General features: G+C 39.1%; 2 protein-coding genes across 3 annotated transcripts in view; one reads left to right on the top strand and one right to left on the bottom strand.

The window, feature by feature from the left end:
• LOC124164363 (autophagy-related protein 16-1) overlaps positions 1–13,652 on the bottom strand; it is a 427,221-nt gene that overhangs the window by 272,067 nt on the left and 141,502 nt on the right. The window lies entirely within an intron of this gene.
• Positions 5,957–13,652, top strand: part of LOC124164362 — a 131,026-nt gene continuing 123,330 nt past the window's right edge. Inside the window, exon 1 of the mRNA XM_046541653.1 lies at positions 5,957–6,119. The gene's annotated coding sequence lies outside the window, so the exon portion shown is untranslated. The remainder of the gene's footprint in view (positions 6,120–13,652) is intronic.

Genomic DNA, 13,652 nt, shown 5'->3' with positions numbered 1-13,652 from the left:
AGGAAAGGGGCATTAGATCTATAAAGCTGGGAAAGATTCTCCACCTTCGCCACACGAGCTCATAACATCACCTCCTTTCAATATAACGACACCACAGAAGCCAACCGGCGAGGTCAGGACGAGAAGGTACGCTTATGCCTGAGCGATATCTCACATCGGATATTGCGAAATGATAATTTTATTGATAAACCCCTTGCATTGAAATTACGAGTTTAGCTCGCTATGAACATTCGATGCAAATCGCGAAATGACGAGTGTAGCTCGTCATCAGATTTTATTAATTTTAACGTTATTTAAGGGAACAATATAAATACATGTTTTGGAAGTTTAACTATTAAAACACCCATAATGTACGTAAAGTACTCATATTTCATGAAATATGATGCATTGGAAGGAATAAAATGAATGATTTGATACAAGTAGCAATAGCTGCGTTCTCAATGTTCGTACGGGAAAAGGGGTTCGTTCGTGAACAATGTGAAATAATATTATTTTAATAAATGAAATACTGTAACACTTTTCCACAAAAAATGCTACAATCTTTTATTTATTAAAATATGTCAAACTTCCACCAATTGAAGCCTGAATCTGTTGAACTTGTATGAAATAATGGTCACATTTTATTTCATGGTTCCATGCTGATTACAAACTACAAAATATAATTTCATTATCTAACATTCCGTTTAAAAAGAACACAGAAAAAATAAATACAGGGGAATTGGAGAACGATTTTCAGAAAATGAATTAAAAGGGGTTATAGAATGACCTACGAGTGTATGCCGCGTGGCGTATCGGATTTTTCTCTGACGTTTCAGGCCTATCTGCCGGTCACTTCTGCGTACAACATTTCTCCATCTTCCCTCTCCTGTCCTAGCTCTTCACCCACTCCGCCCATCTCTGGCACTTTAATAAAAAAGTCAGCAGCGCCAAACACACCACCATTTCCGTGAAGAAGTGATCAGCAGTCAGTCACGAAACGTCGCGACGCGTCGGGGCAAAATCCAATACACCACACAGAATACACCCGTATGTCACTCTGCTATCACCATGAGCCGCGAAATCTTTTTATTACATGACAACGGTGTCGATACATCGCGATGAAGTTAAAATGATGACATTCATACAATAACAGTTATCATCGCGATGTATCGTCAATTTTCAAAATTCGATATCCTTTTCGCGATATTTGACAATTCGTCGATATCGACTTTGCACTAGGTTACATTTACCCCCTTCTCTTACATCAAGAGGTTCAAAAAGCACGAAGACAATTAAGAAGGGGAGAAATGGCAAAGATTTAAGCGCTTTCTCTACAAGATTCACATCTCAAATATAAAGTTAAAATAAAAAAGCTGTTTACAGATTAAGTAATTTAACATCAATTAAGCCATTTTATCTCCAACGCCGCTTAAAAACAAAACCTTGAGTAATTTAATCTGTTACATCAAGTGGACTAATCTTACCCAACAACCTTTTGATGAATGCAGGGCCAAGCTGATGATGAGCAACTGGCGAATTGTTTTCCACTACCTAAGGTCCACACTCATATTCATAAGTATTTTTCTACAGGATTTCCTGATTCAAATTGAATGATGTAAGTATGGATATTAAGTTTAAGGAACTATGTTGGGACATTTTATTCGGTTAGATTTTATCATTATCTTTATTTTAAATTACAAAACAGTTCATTGCAATTTTTTTGCTATTAAAGCTAACAGTTCACCTTCGTTAGCCTACACTCCAACACCTCCCACGAGCATGATCCTAGAATCCTAACCTACCCCTGTATCCAACATAGAATCGATGAGACCTCAAAAAAGAAAACCTAGTATTTCCGCTCCAGCACTTCAAAATGCATCGTAGTCACTAATCATCGTAAGTAAATGGCCATCTTCTCATCAAAGTTTTAGCGATAAACCTTATTCTCAGCTGAAATAATATTTTTAGCATTAATTTAATACAAGTTTTTACGTTTTAAATTCCACAGCTGTATCAAAATACGATCAGCATTTTATGATCTGCCGATACATTTTCGCCGTCCAAATGGGGTACTTGAACGACACAACGCGTACTGAAAGAATATTGCCTAGGCGGCCCTTTTTTATTGATATTTCCACAGTACATGTTAACCACATATCATGGAGCCAATAAAATACTATTATTACAAACCGAGGCACTCAAGGCCTTACTTTGCTGGTCGCTACCCCTAATTACAGCAATAAAAGCATCAGGAATCAATCAGGGACGTCAGGTCTGCCGACCGATGAAAGAGACACGGTGAGAAGGTGAGGTGAGGCGGAGAAAAAAAATCTATCGAGAAGAGTGAGCTCTGGAGATGGCCTCGACACTCACCCATCGCCCTGGGAAACCAGAGCAGGGGAGGCGACTTGTGTGAGGGGAAGGGGTGCTTTTCCGTTAGCCACAGCCCCGCGCGACAGCAGCCGTACAGACAGGCGGACGGACAGGGGGCAGCCACTGAGGGGCACGCCCCCTCCCCTCTAAACACACACGAGTCCATCGTGCACTTGAAAAATCACCGCAATTTCCTTCATGGCGGGCGGGACTTTTCACGCAAGATTTCATTGAACATGACGGCCAGGCCAGGGCTTCAGCCCTTCAGGCCCCAAAAAACCCGGACTTTTTTCCTTCAGGGGAATATCCGGGACAAATCAGTAGATCACTATCCCAGGGGCACCTTTCCTCTGAAACTTGACTTTTTCGACATAGTCAAATTTTATAATGCTTACCAATAACAAACGATTGATAAAATCAGTAGATTCGAAGCGTAATGGAGTGGGATTTTTCCTTATTGAAATAAATACCAGCAATTTTCCATAATTATATGGAAAATTTCTAGTACTTATTTCCATATAACTAACGATGAATTTAACTTTCAGTATTACATAAACGAGCCTAGTGAGGGCATTTATCTCATTAGCGCCAGAATTTTGAATCCGTAATTCTAAGTACCTTGTGATGTTATACTTCATTCAAATGACAGTACATGCGTTGCTCAGGTGCAAAATATTAGTCTCAAACGCACCCTATATAACTTAACGCCATCGCTTACCTACGGCCTAAGGCTACGTATCGACAGAGCTACACAAGGTTTCTACTTAAATCATGAAAGAAAATAGTAAATGCGTTAAAAAAACGCACTTCCTTAAAATTTAATTTCGTAGAATCAGGAAGAAACGAAAAAATTAAAATTTTATCCCAGATGTGTGATGTTTAAAACATTGGCCATTTCACTACTATTTTTTCTAAGCGATTCACCATTTCTTGATTTTCAATCTGGAGTAAACTCTTCCCTCATACTCTTTGTGAACTTGTTACACTTTTTCACTTGGGTCTCTTCTTCGGCTTCTTCAGTATGTTATTCTCTAGAATGCTATAGTAAATATTTGACCTATCGTGATCGTAGAAAAGCTATCATTACATGCAAGACAGCAAGGGGTCTTTATAGATAGGTGTGCCAAAAATTTGTATTGACCGGACCCTATTCCGAGTATATTAGCGAATACCTATACAACTTTGCATCATATTTCAAGCATAGAGCCTAGTCCAGTCGTAATTACGTAGTAACTTCCAATAATTCATTTACATTTATTAGGTATATTTTGGTAACTCCCGGTGGTAGCCAGGTACAGTTCAACTACTGGCTAATTAACCTAAATCATATCTATCTTCTAATGGCGGTAGTTTTAATAACGCCTTTTATCGTATATTCCTCAGCATACTTTGTAAGTGATCTCGGTTGTTCCACTTTTTATTGAGCATGTTACTCGTATACTTCGTTTCGAACGCTTTGATTCTCCGTTGAAAAGACGTTGGAACGATTTACGCTGAGGGCCAGTTTGAGTAGGGCCCTGCTCCGAAGAAAAGGGCCCTAATTATTTGTGAAAAGGTAGGGATGGAAACTAAGAATAATGCTGTGTTTGAAAGGGCAAGGGAAAATTCGGGAGGCACGGCGGTGGAGCCAGGCTTTCGGCCCCACCTGCCTCCTGTTTTCGACGCCGATGCTCCTAAAAAGACGAGAGGCCAAACCTCTAACCCGTACAAAAGATTTTCACAGATGTTTTATATACTAATTTTTTATTTTTACATTTACTCTCTTTATGCTTATTTTATCATGCCAAACATATTATTTTGCCGTTTTGAATAAAAAATCACACCGGCAACTAAGGCCTGAGCTTAGCTAAGTTCCGAAAATAATTTATCCTGTAATAAACGGAGCTTCTTAGTTACGAAACTGTAACATTAATCATGAAAATCGTATACAGTTATCATTTACGAATGAAGGTCATGGATTTGAAAATTCGATCCTTTCCATAATACATGTAATCCATGGATAAAAGATGGAGACACAAAAAAATGGATCCTAAACACAAATAGAGGAAAGATTTAGCATTATATTTAACTGATTTGATATAAATGTTTCACTTCACCTTTCATGAAGGAAATATGACTTTCCACAACCTAATGACAACTGCCGATTTAGATTTAATGAAAAAGTAAAGGATAAGGATTTGTCCAAATTTTGGATTTCAGGCATCGATATCACCATTTATCTCACCAACCCCAGCTTTAGGGTTTTAGATAGCAACAGAGAGCAGAGCAAAGTATCTCCTCAGAACGCCAAGAAATAAAGTTTCCCAATTCCCTCACCTATGATAATTTTCCGAGATATGAGAAGGATCCTTACCCCGGGCTTTCTAAAAATTTCAAGAATAGAATTTCGTTTATGCACATCAGATACGAAACAAATTATTAAACAATTAAGAAATGGCAGATGAAATAGTGTTGTTTTTACTGTCCGCAAAATGCTTTTCGATAGCATCATATTTTACAAACAATATCACTGCTAACAAGATTTGAGTATTAGTGAAAAAAAACGATTCTTTAAAAACCGGTTTTAAAAAACAATATTGATAATATAGAAATAAAAAATGGCGCGTCACCTTCCAAATTTTCCCCCCAATTTTTCAAGGCTCTCACCATTCTCAATTTCGCCAAGTACAGAGTTCTGCTCTTCCAATCTGTAGAAACGATGATCTAGGTACGAATAATAGCTGTCAAAAATTGGAATAAATTCAATTTTTAAGTTCTATTAGCGGTTAAATACAGGAAGGTCCACCATTAAATTAAGCACTTTCATTTTCTCCATACTAGGGCCTTTCTATTCCTACGTTCCTACCCTATTAATACACATGCGTATCCATTGGACTAGATTTCACACGATTTTCAGTAGCAGAATGTGTAAAAAATAGGAAAACAGAACACAACCAAGTATCATATAAATTCCATTTTCATGGGAAATTGAGAGTAAGAAACTAATTACTATATGAAGCCTGAGTACACTCCATAAAAATCGCGCGGCACTACTTCAGGCATGATAGCATCATTGTTTGTTGATTCGTAATGTATCAGCAGCCTATAAATGGATGCATGTATTTGAAATTTGTAACAGGTGACGGGGAATGATCTACAAACATCTCGGAAAATTCTAAAATTGAGAGTCAAGTTTATCTGGCCTCCCTAAAATTACGGTCGCCGATTTCTATGTTTTTATGACTTATTTCGGTCTCTCATCATCACAACCATATAATTAACAAAACATATTTCTCATTGAAATCGAAAAAATGACTGAATAAATAATTTGACTTTAATCAGATAATGGGAATGGAACCTCCGGAGGCGATTTTCTTGGAATCAATATGTACGAAGGGCCTTTAACCCCCCTCATACCACCGCATGGTCATCTTCAACACCTCCCCACCCCCATACACACGCGCTGCGTCCGCGGCAAGAGGCCTCTTCCTCCCACCACCATCCAATACCGGCTTTGCCCCCTCTAGGTTTCGCTCCTAGAGGTAGGGGAGGAGGAGCGGGGGTAGGGGGAACCTGAGGTCGGGGAAGAGGCGGGTGAGGAAGATGCCGGTGAGGCAGAGGACGAGCCAGTGGGAAGGTGGAGTTCGTACGAGAAGGACCGTTTCACGCGACGACGAACACCGAAGACACCGCCGGTGTGGATCGCCGACCGTTGAATTCACCGAGAGGACTACACCCGTTGAAGTCTCCAGAGGAAGAGCCGGCTCCCAGTTGGATCTTTAATTAACGTGAGTTCACCGCCCGCCGACGCGCCTTTCGTCGGCAGCCGAGGGCTTCCTCGCGGCTACCGGCGTACGCCCAACCTCTCAGAACCCTTCGGACCGGCGTCGCAGACAGCAGTTACCCGCACCCAAAGCCGTCGGGATCGTACACTGGCTAGGAGGAATAGGTGCTGATAGGCCGCTTATCGTTCCGCTATTCCAGTGGTTGCTCATATGGGTGGTGCGTTGCTCTAAAGTGCCGTGAAAATGCCGCAAGAGTGACGTAAAATCATGTACACTTTGGTTTCATATTGGCGTTTGGTTAAGTACTAACATCGTAGCAGCCTCCCGGCATCCCGATGGGTTGTGATGGATGCATTAAAAGGATTTTTTGCCATTCCGATACTTGATTTTTGAAAACCGTTGCGACAGCTATATGTTATTTCCAGAAAAATAAACGCAGAAATTAGTTGCCAATATTACTAATTTCCAAGTGAGAAGTTTTGCCATTCGTTCATCCCTTACGAAAAGGATCAGTCAACCAACACGTCGACTGTAACACATTTTCAAACAAAAGCATTGTGATTGAGGAGTGACCAGGAATATTCGTAAGACTTGATTTTCGATTCTACGATTCAACGGTTTAACAGTTCTATAAATATACATCAAAGAATTTCGACAGCATGGAATGCATTCCAAGTCACCAAATAGATCGTTCATTTAATATTATCCCTTGCGCCAACGATCAAAATCATAGTTAAATTTCTGATTCGCTTATTTATAGAGGGTTATAAAAGTATTCAACTAGGCATCACATCTCGTAAGTGAATACCATTCTGGATGACGCAGGTCTAGTATCTTAATTTACATCTTAATAATACTTCAATTTTACCTCCTCATTCAAGATGACCGTAACAATTCTTCTGGGAAATATTTGAGATCGCAAACAATTATAACACCTACAAAATATTTTCTTCGAGGCCAATGCCACTCAGTAGAGCAAGACTTATATTTCATTTATACCTAGTGAATTTCATAAGACATCCTTCCTTTATTAACAATTACCCACCGCAGCATCGCAAAAAAGTTCGAACACTAGAGATAATTTACCTTTACGTCACCACGGATCTTGTCACAGCGCATAGAACATTTATCGCATATATTTAACAATTACGTCATGTTCACTCGTACTCGGATGTCACGCCATCATTGCACCAGTTCACTTAAACGAAGTCTTTCCCTTTGCAGTCAGTAATTAAATCAGATTTTTAATAAATGATTATAAGCCAAAACTTACCAGTATGGTTAATATACCTCAACGGTGCCTTAAGACAAAGATGCATCAAACACCAGTTAACAGCATGAAAGCACCTGTGGCGTGAAATGACTATTGCCGGAAGTTAGAAAACCCCTTCCCGCGGTCATGCGAGAAGTTCGTAGAAATTGCACAAGCCACAAAACTCTAGATATCTCGTTTCGTGTTACAAAAAGGATAGCCACCTTCTTATGCCTACAAAAAAATGGTCATTCCTCAACTCCTGGTTTGGATAAATGGAGGACGGTAAATATAATTACCCTCATTTGGCTGAGAATGGGCACGGTATTCACCGAAACGCGGTCTATGACTCTTTACGGAAAGGATATCTCGAATTAATTCAGAAGATTTGCGGGAGAAAAAGTGGAGGTGATGCGGAGACTTCATTTGCATGAGCGAGTAAATACTTCCGCTCTCAACCAGTCGCTGCTGTAGCCCAACAGATGTTTAATTCCAGTTTTTCCAGAGGATAACCGCCCGAGTCATCGAACAAATTACTTTTTCTTATCCGAAAGTGATATAAGTCACAACTCTCGTCGTAAATGGACGAGACGAGAGAGGACTGAACCAATGAGGTAATTACTCTATAAAACAAATTCAAGAGGCCACGGAGAAGTTCGATACGGGGTAGTAAAATTCAAACAGGAAGTAGCAATTAACGCAAGAAAATATTTCCTCTTAAATCCTTTAGATATACTGTTCAACGGTAATCATTACAAGAGGTATTTTTTGGCTTATTTGTGCCAAATCATCAATGGGATACAATCGCCGAGATTACTGGACAAAAACACAACATAAAGCACGAAAGTGATTTCGAAATCGACTCGATAGCTCCAACAGAGTAAACATCCGAATGAAAACTCAGTATTACCACCTACAACGTAAGTCCACTTCATGACCAAATAGGTTTTACATGTTCCTGAATTACGAGACATCAAGACGAGTTTCAAAGTTTCACAGCCTGTTCAAAAAAGAATATTTTCTCTCAGGAAATGCATAAGGAAATTAAAGCAATTTCCGTAAAGTAAGTTTGTTCATGCGTAAAGCGCAGAGGTATTTTTCGGAGTCGTGATGATATTTTTTTTTACTTCACAACATTTGTGAGCAGAAAAAGCTAGAGGTGCCAGAAAAAGAGGCGCGTTTCTTATTCCACAATTACCCATTTTAGCCTCACTATGCCTTAAAAAAAATTTCATCCGATACTGAACACAATAGCTAGAAAAGGATGCTGACGCAAAACACTCAAATTCAAATTCCAAGGGCTTTAATGAAAATAAGATTGGTCCATTTCGTAAATATGTGAGTCATGCCATCCAAATATTTTACATCGTGTTAGCACAGAAGCCCATCAAACAGAATATCTCTAAAACAGTCATATTTAGGATAACAAATTTTCAATTTTAATTTTGAGTGTCACACTCATTGCACTGCAAATACTATCTCCTTTGTTAGGAATATAATTTATACGACGGTGCGTGACGCCATTCTTACACATTATATCTAAAGGTTGAATCTATAAGTCTAATCACTTATCAAAAATTATTCTTTTTCTTTCGAAAAATGATCAAATCCCTACACGCTGAAAATTTTTCACAATACAATGATTAATCGTAAAGCATTATGTAAGTCTTTTCTCATAACACCCGAATAGAGAGAATTGAATGAAGGCTATTCAATATCACAATTATATCTTTTCATGCAGGTAAAATAGACCTTCAGGCGGAGCTACATGACAGTGCGAGAGTAAACTTAAGGAAAACCAATTAATACTACGCAAAATATTGATAATATTACGTCCTAAAATTTCGAAATGTTCGCGGAAAATCTTCATAGACTAGAACAAATGTAGGGTACTCATTCCAAATTAATTGCAGCAAAAGTTAGTAAAAGGTAAAATGCATTCAAACGTAGAGTGTAAAAACAAAAAAAATTGGTCACATCACAAGCAGCCATTTTTTTTTTTGTCTAAAAAGCGTTGTAAGCTATTTAGTTAGCACTCTGTCGGATAATCCGCTACACAAATGTCTGGGGAAATGACTGAGAAATTTTTCTAGCCGGAAAATATTAAATTAAACATTGATAGTAGGTTCCCTAGGGTAAAGCAGATATAGAGCACTATTTCAAACACTAGGCGATGGAATGTATCAACCATGCTGAAAAAGGACATTGCAATACGCACAACTGATATACATGGACTTCCTATGACATTACATATATGGTATTCCAGTAAACTATACACGTCCAATGAATTCGATTAATATCCCTAGAAAAATTGAAATGTCTTAATTTAACATAAATATAGGGTGATATCTGATGGTCCACCTATATAGCCATGAACTTAGTAGAAAAATCAATCACTCAGAAACTCAACCCGACGGTAGGTTGGTTTCAATAGTATAGAGAAGCACTCTACCCAAATTAAGCCATAGGCGGGTGAAATTCGAATTTTCAAGGAAGGGGGCCCAGATCCTAACTGTATGATGAATTTTTTGCGGATGCCTGAGGGATTCACCCGAGGTTTGAACCCGGAGCCCATCGATCGGAAGCCCAATGCTCTATCCACTGGGTAGCAAAATTAAAAGTAGTATGCACACCTGTTCGACGCAGCCAGACAATCCCGAGGAGACTGACTTCACAACCAATTCTGTTACCTCATCATGCCCATTCCAAGAGCGAAGGAAAGTACCTATTATTTTCCTGCCTCAAACTATTAACATTGAAACAGTTCTTTGATTACGGCACGACGGAATTATCTGCATAAACAATGCCATAACTTATGACTCACACACCCAAGTCGGGTCCCGTTCGCGAAAACGAAAGGTCAATGGCAGTCGTATTCACGGGTGACGCATGTAATGGAAAAGACCGAGAAAAGGTTACGGCCGATTCTCCGTGGGCCCGCCAGTCTCACGGGCGAATCCGGTGGGCGACATCACGAACTTCGGCCTTGACGGCCCACCCACGAAATAAACTGTACCTCCAAAAATGATACAAAAGTGAATACATTCGATTCAAGCACAAGGGAGACGCATCAGCGGTCACCAACCGTATTTTACAGGACCAACCGCATTCGCAACATGTAGCGTGTAATGCACATAAGCACCCTTCATGCTAACAGTTTTAACTTTGGAAGATACGCGTGTACTTTGTACCCATTTGAAAGCAAAGATAGTGATTTACGCAGCGTTCGAATTCTGCAAATGCTGTGTTATTCAAAGAGATTAAGAGGAAAGAAATTGAATAAGATTTGGTGGCCACAGTAAATTTGATAGAAGAAGGCAAGCTATCGTGTAACATGCTTCGGACTATAATAAAAGCTGATGTAGTTTATATTAACTAGTATAGTTGGTACGTAAAATTTTAAGCACTTTAGGAAAACTTTAAAATAAATTACCCGAAGTAACAGAACTGAATAGTACCTGATGGTGATGGAAATGCGACGAGATTAGTTTAACATTACATTATTAAAATGTTTTTTTTTTAGTTCTAGAGGGTTCGGTCGAAATAATTAACGAACTTTCCTGGTCAACATATATCTTTAGTAATCAAGTATTCTTCGGGATTAGGCAGAGCATAGCCGCAACTGAGGAGAACAAATGTTTTTTGCAGAAATTGTATCTATCAATTCTTATCAAAGAATAAGTGCCTATCAATTTTATTTACGAATTTTTATCCAACAAACGCGGCAATCTACTCCTATGCACCAAGGATGTTTGATAAAAGGAAACTTTGGCCATGCAACTTCGTTAATTACATCGACCAGAGCCCCCAGATTACACTATAAATACTGAAAACAATTGTCAATAGCCAATGCAAAAATAAATAACATCACTATAAAATCTCCCATTGTCCTCGGAAAACCTACAAGCATTAAGGTTACTAATCAATTTTGAGTTTTCATCGGGGAAATACTTCAGAAGTGGTAATTTCGAGACCCACGGAAAAAGTAACGAAATCGTCACCTTTCGACTACCAACCGTTATTGTTTCCGTCACCAAATAATTTTTTTCTGCCTCAAATTATAACCTATATGGCTCGGAAAAACACTTAAGATTCATTTGACGATGGACAATGGGTGCGCCAGTTGACGGGGGAAGAGAATAGGATTTGTGGACTATAAACTGCGACGCTAGATTAAACCCACCAACCCCCACTTTCCCCTACCCTTCCCGAAAAAGGTTTGGCAAACCTTTTGAAACCTGTAACTGTAAAAACCTTACGAGGGATAATCATCAGATTCCCTATTATCCTTAGGACGCAGCGTCCAAAAGTAAGCCAAATGGTTGTTAGCCGACGAAAGGGTCCTTCCACTCTTTTTCCCTCTCCGACGAGGTTTTCCGGGTAGAGAGAAAAACCAAAGCAAATTGAAGAGCGAGGAATTATAGCCCGACCCCGTTATAGGCCCGCGGTATTCGGAATATCTTGCGGGGCGCAGTGAGCAGAGGCACATGGCCGGGTCTCTCCCATCGTTCCGAGGCTTCGGGAGGAGGCAGGCTAACGCAACCGTCTGACACTAAGTGCTGAGGTGGGTGATCCCTTCCTTGATGATAGGGTCACTCTCCTCGCTCTTCCGAAAACACCCGCGTTTCGAGCCTTCCGACTTTACCGATCCCACCAATAACAACGCGAACGAGAATACCCTAGCCACACCATACACACGGGATATATTTACAGCGTGAAGATGTTCCGAAAATATGTCTGGTCCCACTAAATCTGTTTGCATTCAAAAATATTTATCTAAAAAAATCGTGATAACGGTTCTCACGTAAGAGCCGCTCCGACGACGTCATAAAAGTTCAAGGTAATATTTTGTCCGTGACGACGAGGTATAGCTGAAACTGTCGATTTCACGGTCACGTGCCGGATAGATTCCATGAGTAACATTCAGTCTCAGTTTTCAATCGATCAAGACGCACTCAATCTTCGAAGAAAAGTATTTCAAAGATACTACATGTGATGATCTACACACTGAAACTATTTAACGGGTATTCTCCCATAAAAAAATGTTTGCAGACGTGGTAAAAGAGCAATAAAGTCCCTGTACCGTGATTTATTTCATTTATGGGACCTCAAACTCACACCTCAAATTCTTGAATAAAGTGCGAAGGTAAAAATTAAAGACAAAATCACCTTAATGGGCTACCTATCTATCAGCTACATAAATTCATCAAGGGTTATTGTACGGTAGTAGGCAAAAAAGATAATTAAAACAATAGGACGCGATCAAAGCAAAAACAATACTTCCAATATTGGCTCCTGTATTTCTTTAAACTATTTGGAATCGTAATTTCGCACTTTTTATTGGCATACATTGTTTTAATGACGTACAAAAGTATACTTCAGTTAGATTCAACAATTATCGCGAAAACGCCAGGGATTCTTCTTCTAAATTATTACTCGGAAATGATTATAAAAGAAATATGTCACAAATAATATCATATAAATGATGACTTTCTACGTTTCAAGCTGTAAGGACCATGACAGAAAGCATTTCCTCTCTTTCCTGTAAATGAAAAAAAGCTTGACTTGAGTAAATAACGAAATATGAGCGTAAATTATTACTGAAGTTATATACCAAGGAAGCAGGAGCAATTTCCACAATTTTCTGTTTATTGTACGACCGATTTCGCTTTAAGCATCATCAGGTACATATAACAAGGTGTGCAAAGTCTTAAATAAGAAGGCAGGATGGGGGTGCTATTATCGAAACCGGCCGTACATTAAATATAAAATTGTAGAAATTGCTCCTGCTTCTTTGTTATGTTTCGTTTCCACTCCATCTCGCCTGAAACCTCAGATTATACTGAAGTTAGCTTCATGGAACCGATTCAATAAAAAATTAATTAACACGATTTTGGCTCTTCATGAAATACAGTAGATCTTTTTCCAATATTTATATTTTACAAACAAAAACCCGATCTATTACTTTACAAGAACTTCTTTAAAATGTAATTACTTGAATTTACTCCTTCATTGTTTCCATTCTGAGGGGTTTTCCATTCAATCTTTGGACAGGTAGTGGCAAAAAACTAATAAATCCTCACTAAGACAACAGGTGGATATAGAGCATGCTTTTTCGATGGGCGCGGATATTGCAATGTCGGTATAAAAATCGAAGATGATGCAACGGGCTAAATTAAGGTAAAAACAGCAGTGTGGAAATATTGCGAGCCCACACCGGATTCAGGTCTCGGACTGAACAGTCAACAAGCCGTTTTCCCCGGGCGGCATAGGAAAGAACAACT

This window comes from Ischnura elegans, chromosome 8, assembly GCF_921293095.1.
Source record: "Ischnura elegans chromosome 8, ioIscEleg1.1, whole genome shotgun sequence".
NCBI classification, from domain to species: Eukaryota; Metazoa; Arthropoda; class Insecta; order Odonata; family Coenagrionidae; genus Ischnura; species Ischnura elegans.
This window is presented reverse-complemented; position numbering and strand designations above follow the sequence as displayed.